Source organism: Pseudophryne corroboree, chromosome 3 (genome assembly GCF_028390025.1).
Source record: "Pseudophryne corroboree isolate aPseCor3 chromosome 3, aPseCor3.hap2, whole genome shotgun sequence".
NCBI lineage: Eukaryota > Metazoa > Chordata > Amphibia > Anura > Myobatrachidae > Pseudophryne > Pseudophryne corroboree.
The window spans coordinates 243,477,310-243,496,543 of NC_086446.1; the positions used below are offsets into that span (position 1 = coordinate 243,477,310).

Genomic DNA, 19,234 nt, shown 5'->3' on the forward strand with positions numbered 1-19,234 from the left:
CATATCTACAACATCCGCAAAGGCCTGGAGAGTCACCCATTCTCGGAACATTTTGGCCAAGTACATAAAAAATGTGAGGGAAATATAATCAGGTATCTAGGTATCCAGCAAATAAAAACCAATTGGAGAAATAGGGATCTGGAAAAACGGTTAGCGCAGAGTGAGATGCGCTGGATATTCGATCTCAATTCCTTGAAACCTAATGGTCATAACTCTGATTTCGAACTTAAGTGGTTTTTAGATTAATTTATTAATCAACTAATTAATAATTAATTTCATATTCTTGATTAATATTTTAATTGCATGTTTTAATTTTTCTCTTTTTATCTTCTAATCCTACATGTCATTTTCTGCACGACTATGAAATTCCATATGAAATCCCGTGAATACTGGAGCAAACCCACTCGGGTATTAGGGAAGGACTAAGTGGGAATACGAAGTACCACTGAGCTTGGTCAGAGTGGGTTACTCTCTGGAATATAAAAGTTATTATGGAATGAGAATCGCAATTTAAAGAATTGGAAAATGACGTGTTCGTTCCCTTAACAAAGATGGAGAATGATGACTCATTTACGATAGCGCCAGTTTGGGAATAGAATTATCCATCACAGGCAGTTTATTTATTTATAACCCCTGTTTTGGGATATGTATAAACGAAAGACATCATGACCGTGGTGGACTTTTTATTTAAGATTCCACTCTCAGAAGGAATAGAATGCCTGTGATGTCAACTTCCGGTTATCGCTGGAACGCAAGGTGCGGTACTTCCGGAAAAGCCGGAGTGACATGGAACGCACACCATATCAATTTCCGGGGTGCACCAGTCCGCCTCTAAACTACAGGTGACACTAATAGAAATCAGGGTATTGGATATAAAAACCCCAACAGCCCACAACAGAACTATCACTGACTTGAAAAAGGTAGGACATACCTACCGAAACGCGTTGTCAACGGAAAATTCATCATATCTGGAGCAGTGGAGCAGTGACCTGTCCGGGACTCATTTGCTGATCCAAGCCCTGTGCGGTGGTGCCGGGCTATATCAGCTCTGGACCGCAAACTGCTTTCTTGAAAGCTAGCCCACCGCAGGGCCATAACACGGTGAGAGATCCTACTCCCTGTATGCACAGTCACTTTGCTCCAGACATTGTCTGTAGGTCCACATCCTTGTGTTTTAATCAGTGCAATATCATGCATGATTTCACCATTGTTTTTATATAATTTTTATATATATTTTTTGTTCCAATAAATTCATTTGAATTACTCATTCTCATTACCAGTCATTCATCATATGGTATGAGCGCCAATGCACGCTGCACTTTATTGTATTTATCAGGTAATTCCTTTTCTTTGAATCCATAGGGGTCACTGGACGCCCACCCAGAGCAGTTTTTCACTAGCTTGTGGTAAGTTCAGTAAACCTTATGGTAACACGTTATCACCAACTAATTCTGATGTTAAGGTGATTGTTATCTATAGTCGTGTCAACTTTATTGGTGTCCATTATATTATAATGTTATACAGTGGCGGAACTAGAATGTGGTGGGCCCAGGTGCAACAATATGCTTTGCCCCCCCCCCCCCCCACCACCACCACGCACACTACCCCCCCTTCCGACACAAACCCACAGAAGAAAAACCAAGAGACTTAGTTCTTTGTTGCATGGTTTACTTCGTTTCAAGTATGTGTACAGTACAATATAAGTGAACATGAGCACATACAATTGGCAAAAATGCAGAATAAAAGCTGAAATGTACAATGCCACATATAACATGAAACATAACATTAAAAAAAATAAAAAGTATACAGGTTGAGTATCCCTTATCCAAAATACCACATTTTTGAGACCCCTACTGAGATAATGACATATTATGTGTGTGTGTATGTATATATATATATATATGTGTGTGTGTGTATATATATATATATATATATATATATATATATATATACACATATACACATATACACATATATACACATATACACACACGTGTCATTATCCCAGTAGGGGAACCAAAAGTGTGATTTTTAATTTTGGATAAGGGATACTCAACCTGTATTACGTTTTAGCAATGAGTATTTTCCTTGTTGGCATTTCTGTTATGCCAGAATAACTAAACACTTCTGCCTAGCTTCCTATCAAATGACAGTAATTGATGGGCATATCACAATATCAAGAGGGGCCCAGGTTTGAGGTCTTTGGAATAGATCACCTACTGCTACTGTAGGTACCCAACTCAGAGATTGGCAGTAACACTACTACAAAAAGATCATGTTTAATGCACCTGTATGCAAGGAAACTTGGAGATGCCAACAAAAGAACATACCTCAGAAACTTTGGTCCCTCTTGAAATTGTAATTGGGATAAGTCTCCTACTGCTAATGTAGGTACCCTCAGAGATTGGCAGTAACACTACTACAAAAAGATAATGTCCGATGCACCTGTATGCAAGGAATGACTGTAACAGCTTAAAGATACCAGCAAAAGAACATGCAACAATTTCAAGAGGGACCCAGGTTTCTGAGGTCTTTGGAATAGACCACCTACTGCTACTGTAGGTACCCAACTCAGATTGGCAGTAACACTACAAAGAAAAGATCATGTCCACTACACCTGTATGCAAGGAATGACTGTAACAGCTTAAAGATACCAGCAAAAGAACATGCAATTTCAAGAGGGACCCAGGTTTGAGGTCTGTGATAAATCTACTGCGATCTGGTAGGAAACCAAGCAGATTCTATGCCATTTTTTTTCTTGGGATTTTTGTGAGTGCATAGATTCAAATTGTAAAGAAACCTATTGCTGCTCATCCAAAAATCCACAAAAATGAATATAATTAATACTATGACTGGAAGTTCATCTTCCTTGCTTTTCGCTCAGCAAATTCATCAATGACCTTATCTAATTGAGGATTCTTTCCCCTTTCATTTTCGATGGATAATATTGCTAATCCTTAAAGTCTCTCTTGTCCCATTGTGCTGCGTAGGTAATTTTTAATGATTTTAAGTTTGGAGAATGAACGTTCAGCAGTTGCTACTGTTACTGGGATGGACAGAAACAAAATAATAGCTGTACATACTTCTGTAAAACTTGACGACAACACACTATTGTCAACAATTAGTAGTTTTGCCAGATCTTCCACTGTAGATAACTTTGAAATGTCTGGTTTTAAACATGATCTGAACGCAAGCAATTGCCCTGAGAAAGACCCAGTAAAGTCTTTACTGAAATGTTGAATTAGCTGTTCAGCATCTACATAGAGCTCGTCATCTGTTGCTGTCATAAGTGTGCTTGGTAGAATTGCTTTAAACTTTTTGACTGTGGCATCGAGACTCTTGAAACGATTAGACAGTTGTGCCACAATAATATCCATCCAACCACAGAAAATATTTACTTTAAAGGATCTTTCCGCATCATTTAGCCTCTCGTCCTCAGTGCACACAACTCATCAAATTGTTTTTTTACTCTTATTCTCCTCTTGGATGCAAACTTGGCCTCCACGTTCCACTTTTCAGACATGTATATAGCAGTATTTTTAGCTTCTTCAAAGTTGTTTCTAAACAGAGTCAGTGACTCTATTGCATTACAAATTAATTTTGCAGCATTATCTAAGTGTGTTTGTTTGGACTGCAGGGATAGAGACAGAATTGACCGTTTCAACAATCTTTTTTTGAAGTACTATCTGTACTACAAACTCAAAACATCCTAGCATTTTTTTTAAAGCAGCAGCTTCATTACATTCATCTTTATTCTTGCTGAGAAGAATTATTCTTGTAAGTGCCTTCATTATGTCCTTATACCGGAATCTCAAAGCAGTAAGAGAATCATTCCTTGATGACCAACGTGTTGGACATAATCTTTTTAAAGGAAGAAAACTAATGTATTGCGCTAGGTGCTCTGATATTGCTTAATAAAAAATTAATATCACTCTATAGTTGTGTGTCTGTATTTCAAATTAACACACATGGAACTTGCTTACAAAAATAACAAAAAATATTTTAATAACATTTCATATACATAAATGGTATGAATCAATTAGAATAATTTAAAATCACTGAACTAAAACACACTGAGGGAATGCGCTTAAACTGTCTAGAACACAGATTAAATAATAGTGTCCATAGGTTGTAACAAGTAGACGGCTACAATGTATCATATAAATGCTACACAAGCATGTCTCATCAATTTGTTGCAGCTGCTGGAGCCTGCTAATTTGTGTATAGTGTCTCGATTCCTCTTGCCACTGGCGTCCCAGTGCAGAGGAATAATATGCAGTATATTTACCCGGACAGCGGGATTCTCCGCGTGTAGCGTATATTACCCAGAGGATATCCTTAAGGCATGCAGCCACTGCGTCCGCCGCTTGCACTGTTCTTGGTGCAGTGAGGATCTCTGTCCTGGCAGGCGGATAAGGAACCTTCAGGTGTCAACGGTTAGCGGGTTGATTCAGGTAGTTACTTCGATTTTGCAGGGAGAAACCTAAAACGTAAAGCCACAGCGTCTAGCCGCTAGCACTATCCGCGGTACAGGAGAAGTCTCTGTCCTGGCAAGGCGGGTAGGCGCTTTTGTGGCCGCTGTTCCGATCAGTAAATTTCTGTAATATTGGTTACCTCCGCAGGAATGTCCGTTTGTGCCGACCACAGGTTATGGGCTCCAGTAATTGCACTCCGATCAGTGTAGCCGTCAGTGTGAACAACGGGAAGATGACGTCAACGCGTTTCGTCCCGTCACAGCTCGGGACTTCCTCAAGACTGTTTAAGCGCATTCCCTCAGTGTGTTTTAGTTCAGTGATTTTAAATTATTCTAATTGATTCATACCATTTATGTATATGAAATGTTATTAAAATATTTTTTGTTATTTTTGTAAGCAAGTTCCATGTGTGTTAATTTGAAATAATACAGGCACACAACTATAGAGTGATATTAATTTTTTATTAAGCAATATCAGAGCACCTAGCGCAATACATTAGTTTTCTTCCTTTTATTCCTTTGTGTCTATCTGAGGATATTGCCAATCCTCTAATGTGTGCAGCTGGTGTACTGAATAAATTACATAATTAATATATTTGCGCCAGGAGCTGGGGTGTTAATCACTCCTAAATTCCATAATCTTTTTAAAGTAACGTTGCTGCCAATCTCAGTGGCAGCGAGAGATGCCAACTCTGACAACATGGCCCATCGTTTGACACTATGCCCAAAGAAAGTGTACACTCTTTCAAGCATGTCATAGAACTGTTTTATTTTAGGTATACCCTGAACACAGTCATTTAGTGCAAGATTTAAATTGTGGGCAGCACAATGTACATATTCTGCACTAAGTTCTCGCCGAGCTATTCTTGCCTGCACTCCTGCATAAATGCCGCTCATATTTGCTGCCCCATCATACCCTTGCCCACGGCACTTTGCTAATTCTAGACTTTTTCTGTCAATACAGTTCACTATTTCTTTCTCAAGGCCAGCAGCTGTTTGATCAGATATAGCATGAAACCCTAAAAAAGACTCCTTGATTTTCACGCTAGTTACCTGGTCACACTCATTGCTTTCTAAGGTCACATAGTGAAATACTTGACTTAGTTGGTCAGTTATTGTAGCATCTTGTGTTGTATCCATCATTATTGAGAAAAAAGGTGCTGCTTTGATTTCATCAACAATTTCATTCTCTATTTTTTTGGACAGCAGTTCGATAATTTCATCTTGAATCTTGTGCCTTAAATACCGAACAGAGCCTTTAGGCATACTAATTAACTGCTTCAAAACAGGATCATACTTTGCAAGGAGTTCAACAATTGACAAAAAATTTCCACTATTCACATCTCCTAAAACTTCCCTATGCCCTCTAAAAGGAAGATTACACATTGACATTGTTAAAGTTACATTAATAAGGCGATCCAATACTTGTCTCCAGAAGTTCTTTGCTTTTAGGATTTCTCGTTCGTTTTCTTCATCAACATGCTATGCATTCGCCAATGCTGAAATACAATGCAAGCATTTAAGTGTTGTTGGGATTTTTCATGACTACTTATTTTGTCAGTTAAATGACGCCAATCTCTCACACCAGTCACCCATGCTGCATTATAGGTGTTCATATTACGGTCAGCAAAGAGCCAACACGGCTCACAGTATGCGCTATCTGATTTAAGGGAATAGCAAAGCCATGCACGAGGTATGATTACACCAGCCTTTGTTTTCATAGTGTAATAAGTTTCAGAAAAACACCGCCCCCCTTGCTTCTCATCTCTCGGAAAGATCCCTTTGGGCTTACAAGATCCCTGAGAAATTATATATCTTTTTGTTTTATTGTCTTTGATATCTGATGGAAAATCTCCTCGATCTGTAGGATATTTGATTCCTGTACAATGAACACTTTCTTCAGGATCATCCTCTACTCTATAGTTTTCAGATTCATCTTCGTTTAACAATACATCACTCTTATCTACTTCTGCACTATCACCCTAATTTTCACACTCTTTACTTGTTTCTGAACTTGTAGTTGCTGCACTCTCTTGCAGTGTATCTGTATATTCAACATTACTACTGTTTGGATTGCTGTCAGAATCCGGGATCTCTACACGTTGAAAAAAACTGCTTATTTTTGGTAGCTTTGCGCTCTTTTCTAATTCTTCCTTCATTTCTTTGCGCTTTTGCGCACCACTTTTAGGTTTAGCTGGCATTCCTAAAGAGGTGATCAAAAAACAAACTAGAGTTGAGTTGATGGCACCCACTGTAAATCAAACAGTAGAGCCCCCAGTTCCCTAATCCCCAGAGTCGCTCCAAACCTCTGGCCATTTCCTGTTTTCACTTTTATTGTTCTGATATCTCCCTCTTTTGCTGGCAGCTATTCTGTGCTGTGGCAGGTGAGTCCTCTGTGCTGACGGCAGGTGGATCCTCTATGTAAAAATGTAGATTGTACAGACTGAGTAGATTGACATTCCAGGGACATATGGTCAAGTAACTTGACCACTTCAGTTCCTGAAATACCACATAGCAGTACTGCCAGTTCCTTACTTTTGCCAGAGTAGTGCCCTATAACAGACTTCTTACAGCGTCTCAAAACCCCTGCCCATTCCCCATTTTCACTTACCTTAGTTTTTGTGATAGAATGTTTCGGGTCCTGTCCTGTGTGCTGGCAGCAAGTGGGTCCTGTGTATAAAAACGTAGAATGTACAGACTGAGTGGATTTACAAATCAGGGACATAATACGGTTAAGTAACTTGACCACTTCAGGTCCTAAAGTGTACCATAGTATTGTCGCCAGTTCCTTACTAACACCAGAGTGTCTACATAAATCCCTGCCCATTCCTCATTTTCACTTGCCTTAATTGTTGTAATACGATGTCTCCATTTTCTGCTGGCAGCTATTCTGTGCTGGCATCAAGTGGGTCCTCTGTGTAAAAATGTATAATGTACATACTGAGTGGATTTACATTTCAGAGATGCAATAACTTGACTACTACAGTCCCTCAAATGCCATTCCCCCATTTTGACTTGCCTTAATTGTTCTGATACGATGTCTCCCTCTTTTGCTGGCATATATTCTGTGCTGGCGTCAAATGGGTCCTCTGTGCTGGCAACAGGTGTTTTCAGTAACGTGACCACTGTAAGCCAAAGTTATTTTTCAAGTTTGTGCCATTTTCTGAATAATCATTCTAATCAGCGTAATGGAAGCCTTAGTTCACTACTCTGTGCTTCTGGTACCCTGCTCCTCTCACTATATAACTTAGCCTGTGGCTTCCTGCTGCCTCCATTCTCCTCCTCACATCATGTCACTGCCCCTGTCACATGCAGTCCTGTCCTCACTGACACATCACTCATCTCCTGATATACTCTGTGCTGCTGGGGATCCTGCTCCTCCCACTATATAACTCTCAGCCTGTGGCTTCCTGCTGCCTCCATTCCCCTCCTCACCTCATGTCACTGCCCCTGTCACATGCAGCCCTGTCCTCACTGACACATCACTCATCTCCTGATATACTCTGTACTGCTGGGGACCCTGCTCCTTCCACTATATAACTCTCAGTCTGTGGCTTCCTGCTGCCTCCATTCCCCTCCTCACATCATGTCACTGCCCTGTCACATGCAGCCCTGTCCTCACTGACACATCCCTCATCTCCTGATATACTCCTCTATGTAAAAATGTAGATACTAGATAGTACAGACTGAGTAGATTGACATTCCAGGGACATATGGTCAAGTAACTTGACCACTTCAGTTCCTGAAATACCCCATAGCAGTACTGCCAGTTCCTTACTAATGCCAGAGTGTAGTGCCCTATAACAGACTTCTTACAGCGTCTCTCAAAACCCCTGCCCATTCCCCATTTTCACTTACCTTAGTTTTGTGATAGAATGTTTCGGGTCCTGTGTGCAAAAATGTAGAATGTACAGACTGAATGGATTTACATTTTAGAGACATATGGGGGTATATGCAATTGCGGTCGAATTCCCGAAATTGTCGAATTTCGGGTCATTTTCGCCCAAAAAAAAAATTCGCCTATGCAATTCAGTGCTTTCCGACCAAAAAACGGACTTTCAAAATTCGACTTTTTTAAATTCGAATTTTTGCAAATTCGACTTTTCTGCAATGAAACAAGTGCTGCAATTCGACAAAAGCATATTCAATTCAAGTTTGGAAATTCGACAGCAGTGCTTTTAGACAGCAAATTCGTCATTTTCAATCCGCCACACTTTGGAGGGTGAAAACAATAAAAAAAAATTTAAACATGTATTTTTTGGTGTTTTTTTTTATTAGGAATAGCATATCTATTTATATTAGAAGGGATTAGGTTTTTTTTTTGTTTTTTTTTTGGAGGCACAAATATTATTTATATATTTTTTAAAATATTATTTTTTTTAATTTTTTTTTATTGCTGGAACGGTAAAATCCTTAAAAAAAATGGCGTGGGGTCCCCCCTCCAAAGCATAACCAGCCTCGGGCTCTTCGAGCTGGTCCTGGTTCTAAAAATGCGGGGGGGAAATTGACAGGGGATCCCCCGTATTTTTAAAACCAGCACCGGGCTCTGCGCCTGGTGCTGGTGCCAAAAATACGGGGGACAAAACGAGCAGGGGTCCCCCGTATTTTTCACACCAGCATCGGGCTCCACTAGCTGGACAGATAATGCCACAGCCGGGGGTCACTTATGCCGTGCCCTGCGGCCGTGGCATTAAATATCCAACTAGTCACCCCTGGCCGGGGTACCCTGGGGGAGTGGGGACCCCTTCAATCAAGGGGTCCCCCCCCCAGCCACCCAAGGGCCAGGGGTGAAGCCCGAGGCTGTCCCCCCCCCATCCAATGGGCTGCGGATGGGGGGGCTGATAGCCTTTTGTGATAATGAAAAGAATATTATTTTTTCCAGCAGTACTACAAGTCCCAGCAAGCCTCCCCCGCAAGCTGGTACTTGGAGAACCACAAGTACCAGCATGCGGGAGAAAAACGGGCCCGCTGGTACCTGTAGTACTACTGGGAAAAAAATACCCAAATAAAAACAGGACACACACACCGTGACAGTAAAACTTTATTTCATACGTCGACACACACATACTTACCTATGTTCACACGCCGACATCGGTCCTCTTCTCCATGTAGAATCCACGGATACCTGAAAATAAAAGATCAATATACTCACCTCAGCCATGGTCCAGAGATACATCCACGTACTTGGCAAAAAAAGAAAACGAACACACGGGCCACCGGACTGAAAGGGGTCCCATGCTGACACATGAGACCCCTTTCCACGAATGAGACCTGTCAGTGACAGCTGTCACACAAAGGTCTCTAAAGCCAATCAGGAAGCGCAACTTCGTTGCGCTCACCTGATTGGCTGTGCGCTGTCTGAACTCAGACAGCGCATCGCACAGCCCCGTCCATTATATTCAATGGTGGGAACTTAGCGGCTAGCGGTGAGGTCACCCGCCGGTCAGCGGCTGACCGCGGGTAACCCCACCGCTGACAGCAAAGTTCCCACCATTGGAACTAATGGAGCGGCTTTGCGATGCGCTGTCACAGCACAGACAGCGCACAGCCAATCAGGTGAGCGCCACGGAAGTAGCGCTTCCTGATTGGCTGAAGGGACTTCAGTGACAGGAGTCACGTGATGTCCCGGCATTCGGGAGAAAGGGGTCTGATGTGAAAGCATGGGACCCCTTTCAGTCCGGCATGGAGCGGGTGTTCGGTTTGTTTTTTTTAACAAGTACGTGGATTTATATCTGGACGTGGATGTACCTCTGGACGCTGGAAGGTGAGTATAATTTTTTCACAGGTACCCTCGGATCGTCGGAGACCGTGGCAGTCGGCGTGTCAACATAGGTAAGTATGTGTGTGTCGGTAGTGTGTAATAAAGTTTTACTATCAAGGTGTCTGTGTCCTGTTTTTATTTGGGTATTTTTTTTTCAGTAGTACTACAGGTACCAGCGGGCCCGTTTTTCTCCCGCATGCTGGTACTTGTGGTTCTCCAAGTACCAGCTTGCGGGGGAGGCTTGCTGGGACTTGTAGTACTACTGGAAAAAACAATATCTTTTTATTATCACAAAAGGCTATCAGCCCCCCCATCCGCAGCCCATTGGATGGGGGGGACAGCCTCGGGCTTCACCCCTGGCCCTTGGGTGGCTGGGGGGGGGGACCCCTTGATTGTAGGGGTCCCCACTCCCCCAGGGTACCCCGGCCAGGGGTGACTAGTTGGGTAGTTAATGCCACGGCCGCAGGGCACGGCATAAAAGTGACCCCCGGCTGTGGCATTATCTGTCCAGCTAGTGGAGCCCGATGCTGGTGTTAAAAATACGGGGGACCCCTACTCTTTTTTGGCCCCCGTATTTTTGGCACCAGCACCAGGCGCAGAGCCCGGTGCTGGTTTTAAAAATACGGGGGATCCCTGCCCAATTTTTCCCCGCATTTTTAGAACCAGGACCAGCTCGAAGAGCCCGAGGCTGGTTATGCTTTGGAGGGGGGACCCCACGCCATTTTTTTTTCCGGGTTTTTCCCGTTTTTTCCCGTTTTTTAAAATCGCGGCAAAATCCGCCAAATCGGCCGATTTTCGCCCGCGGGTCTGTTGAATCCGTTTTGCATTGAATATGGTGAATTCCAGCAGCCACCTGCCGGAATTCACCTGTCGAATTGTGTCGAATTTAAAAACGGCGATAATTTGCCGCGATTCGCCGTGAATTGCATATACCCCATGGTCAAGTAACTTGACTACTACAATTCCTTAAATGCCATTACACCATTTTGACTTGCCTTAATTGTTCTGATACGATGTCTCCCTCTTTTGCTGGCATCAGGTGGGTCCTCTGTGCTGGCAGCAGGTGTTTTTAGTAACGCGAGTACTGGCGGCCACTGTAAGCCAAAGTTATTTTTCAAGTTTGCACCATTTTCTGAATAATCATTCTAATCAGCATAATGGAAGCCTTAGTTCACTACTCTGTGCTGCTGAGGACCCTGCTCCTTCCACTATATAACTCAGTTTGTGGCTTCCTGCTGCCTCCATTCCCCTCCTCACATCATGTCACATGCAGCCCTGTCCTCACTGACACATCACTCCTTTCCTGATATACTCTGTGCTGTTGGGGACCCTGCTCCTCCCACTATATAACTCTGTCAGCGACCTCCTTTCCCCTCCTCACATCATGTCACTGCCTTTGTCACATGCAGCCCTGTCCTCACTGACACATCACTCCTCTCCTGATATACTCTGTGCTGCTTGAAACCCTGCAGGGGTGACAGCATGTTGAAGTCAGGATGGAATAAAATGATTTATAGTCCAGTTAATAGGCAAAACCAGTGCTTGTGGCTTACAATCAGAATATGTGAACAAACAAAAGCAAAACCTATCACCACATAACTGAACACAAGGATAATATAAAAGCATGGTTTACTTAATATGTTTTAATAATAAACTTTTGGCCTAGAGGAGCCATGAAAAAAAAAAATGATACTCTAGGGCCCTGTGATTCAAAAAAGTTTGGTAATCACTGGCCTAAAGCATAAAACAGTTATAAGCAAGAGTACACTCCCACATTTGAAGGTATCATGCAACTCCCTGGAACCTTGAATGCATAATTAGATCATACTTGCCTACCTGACCTTCTCCATGAGGGAGAAAATGCTCTGTTCCTGGTAATGTATGATTGCCATCACCTGTGGTAGTTAATTGATAAGAAAGGTGTTTCACCACAGGTGACGGCAATCATACATTACCAGGAAAGTCCAGGAACAGAGCATTTTCTCCCTCATGGAGAGGGTCAGGTAGGCAAGTATGAATTAGATCTTATGGGCCATGTTCTGTCATCCAAAAAATTAAGAAAGCAATCCTCCTTCAGAAGACAGCGCGGGAGCGACGGAGGGTAAGTAACTGGCACTGTGGGGTATATCTGGCAGCGTGGGGGCATATCTGGCACTGTGGGGGCATATCTGGCACTGTGGGGGCTGTGTACGGCTAGAGCTGCATTTCCCACCCTAGGCTTATACTCAAGTCAATAAGTTTTCCCAGGTTTTTGTGGTAAAATTAGGTGCCTCGGCTTATATTCGGGTCGACTTATACTCGAGTATATACGGTAGTCTCAAATTGTACGTGTTTTTTTTTTTCTTGTTTTGCTCATTTGTTTATATACTATAATGGGCGCTGTGGATCCCTAGTGCCACCATATAATAATAAAATCCTTATTACAGTCAATCTAGTCTTTACTGCAGCCATCGCTGCTCTCTCTTTCCCAAGGGGAACATATGATCCTAAATTACACCGGGGGAGCAGATAGTGCACTAATTTAAAAATAGAATACTTTACTCAAGCTATGCACATACATTTTGAATTTAAAAACTGGCTTATCAAAGTGACCGTCATTCAGGACAAAGTGCTCTCACATCTGATTCCAGCACTGGCCGCCTCCACGTGCCAAAACTAGATGTGAGAGCACTTTGTCCTGAATGACGGTCACTTTAATAAGCCAGTTTTTATATTTAATATGTATGTGCATATCTTGAGTAAAGTATTCTATTTTTAAAATATTTCACTATCTGCACCCCCTGTTTAATTTATGAACATATGTATATTTATTTATTAATTTACAGTTTCTTATATAGCGCAGCAAACTCCGTTGCACTTTACATTGGAAATAGTGATAAAACTAAACTGGGTAACATACAGCAACAGAGGTAGGAGGGCCCTGCTTGCCAGTTTTCAAAGAGAGGGAGAGAGATCTCAATCTTTATTAATCTATACTGACAAAGGTTATTCTTTGAACCCATGGGGCCGGATGTAATGCAGTGCGAGACAGTTGGAGCACCAAGAATCCGGCCAAACGCGTACTTCTTAAACAAAAAGAAGCAATCATTTACCGTGTAAATTTTTGGCGCTTAAAAAATAAAAAATAAAAAGTACACATTCATGCGGAATCTTGGCACCCCAGCCGTCTTGCACTGCATTACATACAGCCTATCATGATATGAATTGTGCTTAGCCTTTTACTAATGACGTGTGCGGAAATGGAGTAAGGGAGACCCCTAACAGGTGGTGGTGATGTAACTACTTAAAACTGCAAAATATAGAAACAGACAAGGGGGGGGGGGGGGGATATACAAAAAGCTGCGATGCCGCTTCGGTAGGTGAAAACAGACGGATATTGCGATTAATGATTGATGGTAATTAACGCAGTATCAAATTAGAGGCCATCTTTATCGGCTGAAAAACACATGGTATCGGTGATACAGAGGCAAGAGATGAAACTCAATATAAAAATATTAATTTTTTTCATAAGAAAAATAAAAAAAATTATACATACACACAATATATATATATATATATATATATATATATATATATATATATATATATACACACACACATATATATATATATATATATATATATATATATTTTGTGTTTATACACGTGATGCAACACAATTAAAACACCTAATTCCTACCAGAGGGAGAGGGTTGCTGCAGGCAGCAATACAAGCAAATGGAGACTCACCATGCACATAGGGAAATTAGGGAATGACCAGCAGCTCCAGCTCCTCTCTCTCCCTCCCTCCCAGTCCTTCCCATTATGACAGTGGGCGCCGGGGACGGCCACGAGATCTTGGCGTGATGCTTGTCAGATACCCGGCGCCCAAACACAGAGAGAGGGAGGAGCGGAATATAAACAGGAAGGGGGAGGAGCTGAGTTAGCTGCCCCTCCTCACTTTCCTGATTGACAAGACACTGTGCAGCAGCATTTTATTATAGGAGGAGGACCGAGGACGTGTGGAGGTGGAGGCGCTGGAGAGAGCGTTCCCTCCTTACAGCAGCAGCAGCCAGTGAGACCTGAGTCTGACCGACCAGTACGTTTGTATGAGGGAGGGACGGACCCTCCTCCCTCTTCGGCCGGGACCCCTCCTGCTCCTTCCCCTTTAGCCGGGCTGCCGCTGAGTGTGTTACAGAGGCGGCGGGTGGCAGCCGCGGCAGCGTGTTTGGTGCTGGCTGCCCTGATCTGTTCGTTATACAGGCGGCGGGACACAGACCCGACGGGAGCGCTGGAGCCTGGTGTGCGGCGGCATGATACAATGAGTCATTTGTGACTCATTGTAATGCCGGCGGCTGTGGGCCCTTGAGTGCGGCGGGGCCCCAGTGCAATGCACTGGCTGCACTGCCAGTAGTTCCGCCCCTGATGTTTTATGTAATTCTCCATTCAGGGGTGGATCCAGAAGAAAATGATAGGGGGGGCACCATGGAAGGGGCAAGTACATTTGCGTGCGGCTTCGGTGCATGTGAGGTGGCGCTTCTTATACAATGCCCACAGTTGTAGCGCTCATTATGCAATGTCCACTGTACTGGTAGTGCCCCTTATATAGACCCCATAGTAGTGGTGCCCCTTATGCAATGCTCGTATTGCCCCCAGTAGTAATGTTGCCTGTAGTAATGCCCCCAGTCATTTGGGGCTTTAGTAGCTATGCCCCCAGTGGTAATGCCCCTGCAGTTATGACCCCAATTGTTTACCCCCCCCTTTAGTTTAGCCTCCCAGTGGTAATGCCCCCAGTAGTTTGCCTGCTTGTAGTTTAGCCACCAGTAGTAATACCCCCCTGTAGTTTACCCCATTGTAGTTTAGCCCCTTTAGTTATGCCCCCTTGTAGTTTAGCCCCCAGTAGTACTGCCCCCAGTAGTTTGGCCCCTGTAGTTATCCCCCAGTAGTCTCTAGTTTGGCCCCTGTAGTTTAGCCCCCAAGTAGTAATGCCCCTGTAGTTAAGCCGCCAGTAGTAATGCCCTCCTGTAGTATGCCCCCAGTAGTTAGCCCCTTTGTAGTTGGCCCCCAGTAATAATGTCCCCCAGTAGTTTGCCCCCAATAGATGCCCCCAGTAATAATGTCCCCCAGTAGTTTGCCCCCAGTAATAATGTCCTTCAGTAGTTTGCTCCCAGTAGTAATGCTCCCTAGGAGGTTGCCCCCAATAGATGACTCCCCAGTAGTAATGCCCCCAGTAGATGCTCCCCAAGTAATAATGCCCCCAGTAGTAAAGCCCCCCCACCCAGTAGTAATGTCCCTTGTTGATGTCCCCAGTAGTAATGTCCCCCCCGTAGTTTGCCCCCAGTAGATGCCCCCGCTGCACCGAAAAAGACAAAACAACATACTTACCAAGCCCCGTTCCCGCTTTCAGATCTCTGCTGCAGTCGTCCTCCTCTCTTGGCGTCCTCTCCTCAGCACTATGAGAGAGACGTCCTGACTGACGTCTCTCCCATAGCGCACGCCGCACAGTGACAGCGTCGGAAGCCGGAGCTCAGTACTGAGCTCCGGCCTCCGGCTACCGCTGTGCAGGGAGACGGGCGCCCGCTGGTAACACAACCTCAGCGGGCGCTCGTCATCTCCCTGTGCGGCGGCGGGGGGATGATGACGACGGGGGACGGACAGGGGTCAGAGGCACAAACGACAGGGGGGGCACGGGCCCGAGTGGCCCCCCCCCCCCCCTGGATCTGCCACTGTCTCCATTGTTCATCCTCTCGGTTGCTCCTTTTCGGCTCAGTAAAAAGCACTGAGGTACTTGGGAGTATGGAGGGGGGAGGTAGGTTACACATTTAAATATTTAAATGTGCCTATCTCTATTAATACACCATCCATATCCCAAGAGTACTCCAGTGACCCCTATGGATTCAAAGAAAAGGATTTACCTGGTAAGTACCAAAATTCTAATTTTGACCTCGTCATATTTTTAATAGTCAGGATTTTGACCTTGTCGGTAATTCGACCCTCGGTCAATGGTTGTCAGTATTTTTACCATCAAGATTTTTATTGTAGGTATTTCATACTAAACCCATGTGAAAGGCATTGTGGGAGTGACATTCTAAAATGATTATAAAATTTAGCTGTGATTGTCCCTTTTACTCTCCAAAGCATGTTCATATTCTTGTAAATCCAATCTACCATTCACGAAGACCAATCGGGGTTAATTTGGGGTCGCCACTCAGTGGTAAACAACATATGCAAAGTGCTTTTGGTGATGCAGTGGTTGGAGTCTTTTCCCCGGGCAGCATGTTGTTTTGTTCCTGGAAGCTGAGAAGGCTTTTGATATGGTTACGTGGGACCATTTATTTGATACTATGCATAATTTTGGAACACCTGAGGCCTTTGTTAAAATTATTAGGACCATGTACCTGGGTTCCTCTTCAGAGATACTGAGCAATGGTTACCTATCTCCTCCTTTTCCTATTGAAAAGGGAACCAGGCAGGTATGTCCCCTGTCTTCCTTACTATTTGCTATGGCGTTAGAGCCGTTCGCTATTGCACTGCGTATATCCCCTACTTTTACTGGTATTTCAGTGGGTGGAAGAGAGATTAAACTCGGACTGTTTGCAGGGGATCCAGACTGAAAGTCGACAGTAACTAGGTCGACAATGTCTAGGTCGACCACTATTGGTCAACAGTAACTAGGTCGACAGGGTGTCTAGGTCGACAGGGTCTTTAGGTCGACATGTTCTAGGTCGACAGGTCAAAAGGTCGACATGAGTTCTTCACAATTTTTTTCTTTTTTTGAACTTTTTCATACTGAACGATCCACGTGGACTACGATTGGAACGGTAAAGTGTGCCGAGCGCAGCGGTAGCGGAGCAAAGGCACCATGCCCGAAGCATGGCGAGCGAAGCGGTGCACTAATTGGGGTTCCCGGTCACTCTACGAAGAAAACTACACCAAAATAACATTAAAAACTCATGTCGACCTTTTGACTTGTCGACCTAGACACCCTGTCGACCTAGTTACTGTCGACCAATAGTGGTCGACCTAGTTACTGTCGACTTTCAATACCACACCCGTTTGCAGATGACATGCTACTGTTCATTTCGGATCCCTTGTCATCCTTACCAAGTATTATTGACAATTTTGGCTCTTTTTCTGGGTTTAAAGGTAGCTATGCTAAATCGACATTGCTCCCCTTATCCATGGATGGTTTACTTCCTCGCACCCACCCAGCAATTATGCAGTTCTCTATTTGCACCTCCCCACTTAAATATTTAGGTGTCATGATTCCCAGTTCCTTGAATCTTTTATATAAAACTAATTTTGCTCCTATTTTAGATTCTATTACCAAATTACTTCAGAACTGGATGACTCTTTCCTTGTCTATGGGGGTAATTCAGACCTGACCGCTAGGCTGCATTTTTGTACAGTGGGCGATCAGGTCTAAACTGCGCATGCGTATGCACCGCAATGCGCAGGTGCATCGCACAGGTACAAAGCAGATCACTGCTAATCGATGGGTTTTTGCAAAGGATCCATTCGCACGGGCGTCCGCAAGGAGATTGACATGAAGAAGGCATTTGTGGGTGGCAACGGACCGTTTTCTGGGAGTGTTTGGAAAAACAAAGGCGTGTTCAAGCATTTGCAGGAAGGGTTCCTGACGACAATTCCGGACCCGGACAGGCTGAAGTGATCGCAGCGGCTGAGTAAGTCCTGGGCTGCGCAGAAACTGCACAGAATCTGTTTGTACAGCTCGGCTACACATGCAGTCGCACACTTGCACAGCTAAAATACACTCCCCTGTGGCCGGTGACTATCTGATCGCAGCAGTGCAAAAATTGCTTGCTAACGAACAGTTCTGAAATAGGCCCTATGTCGGGTCGGATAGTAGTGGTCAAAACGGTGGCCTTCCCAAAATTGCCCTATCTTTTTTACAAATGTTACCAACGTGATTTGAAAACAATCACTACTTTATTCTCCCGATTTTATTTAAGCTAATAAGATGCCCTGCATAGCCTTTGCGAAGCTCCAACTTCCATGAAGTGAGGGCGGGTTTGGAGTCGCTGACGTAAGTGCTTTCACAAAGGCCGCTTTCTTCAGATACTGTATGTATCGGACTGGTTTACATGTACTTCAGTCTATATTAACTGGACTCTATTCCCCTATTCCCGAAGCACATTATTACATACTTCTTGAAGTATGTTACCCCCCCTGGTGTGTTGTCGAATGTCTTGCTCCATGGTGTTCAATAAACAAACAACTTACCTGCAACTTTACTAGTTCTCCTTATACAACATTATGGGGCAACCTGTGTTTTACATCGTGGATGGATAATGGCAACTTTACTTTTCTGGAAAGTTTTGGGCATTTCAGCTATACGTGATGTATTCAACCCTGGAGGTTCAATGCGAACGTTCAATGGCATGTGGGAGAAATACCATCTGCCACATAGTCATGTTTATGTTTTTACAAACATGGCATTTTATCCAATCACGTTCTCTGCCAGTGTCTACTGCACAGGGGGAGGACCCCCTTTTCCACACTGTGTCTTCCTCATTATCTAAATATCACAGACTTAGGAATTGATATCATATCCTCATTCTCACAGCCAAAGATAAGCTTAGGAAGGGGTGTACTACGTTATACCAATGCTTGGGATCACGGCGCCCAGCATACCATCGCCGGGATCCTGACTGCCTGAATCCCGGCAACTGGGCAAGCGCAAAAAGAGTCCCTTGCAGGCTCGCTGCGCTCACCACGCTTAGGGCATGGTGGCGCGCTACCACGCTATTTATTCTCCCTCCAGGGGTGTCGTGGACACTCCAAGCGGGAGACTGGCTGTCGGGATCCCAGCAGCCGAGATATCGAGTGCCTCCCCTTAGGAAGTGCCCTACGGCAAACTGGTCCGTTGATAGCCATAATGCCATAACACCTGAGATTATACTAAATCACTGCGGATTTATTTTAAAATATATGTACTCAGCCAAATTGCAATAGACCCATTTAGAATGTATTAGCAGAGCATAGACGACATTCCTGGG

The 19,234-nt window shown here is 43.9% G+C and overlaps 1 long non-coding RNA gene across 1 annotated transcript; it reads right to left on the minus strand.

Annotated features, from left to right (window-relative positions):
* Nucleotides 1-6,623: 6,623 nt before the first annotated feature.
* LOC135057655 (uncharacterized) lies at nt 6,624-7,130 on the minus strand. Its single transcript, XR_010244269.1, has 3 exons — nt 7,086-7,130; nt 6,804-6,891; nt 6,624-6,677 (listed from the first exon to the last, which is right to left on the minus strand). It is a non-coding gene; the product is annotated as an uncharacterized LOC135057655 (long non-coding RNA).
* Between the last annotated feature and the right edge of the window lie 12,104 nt (nt 7,131-19,234).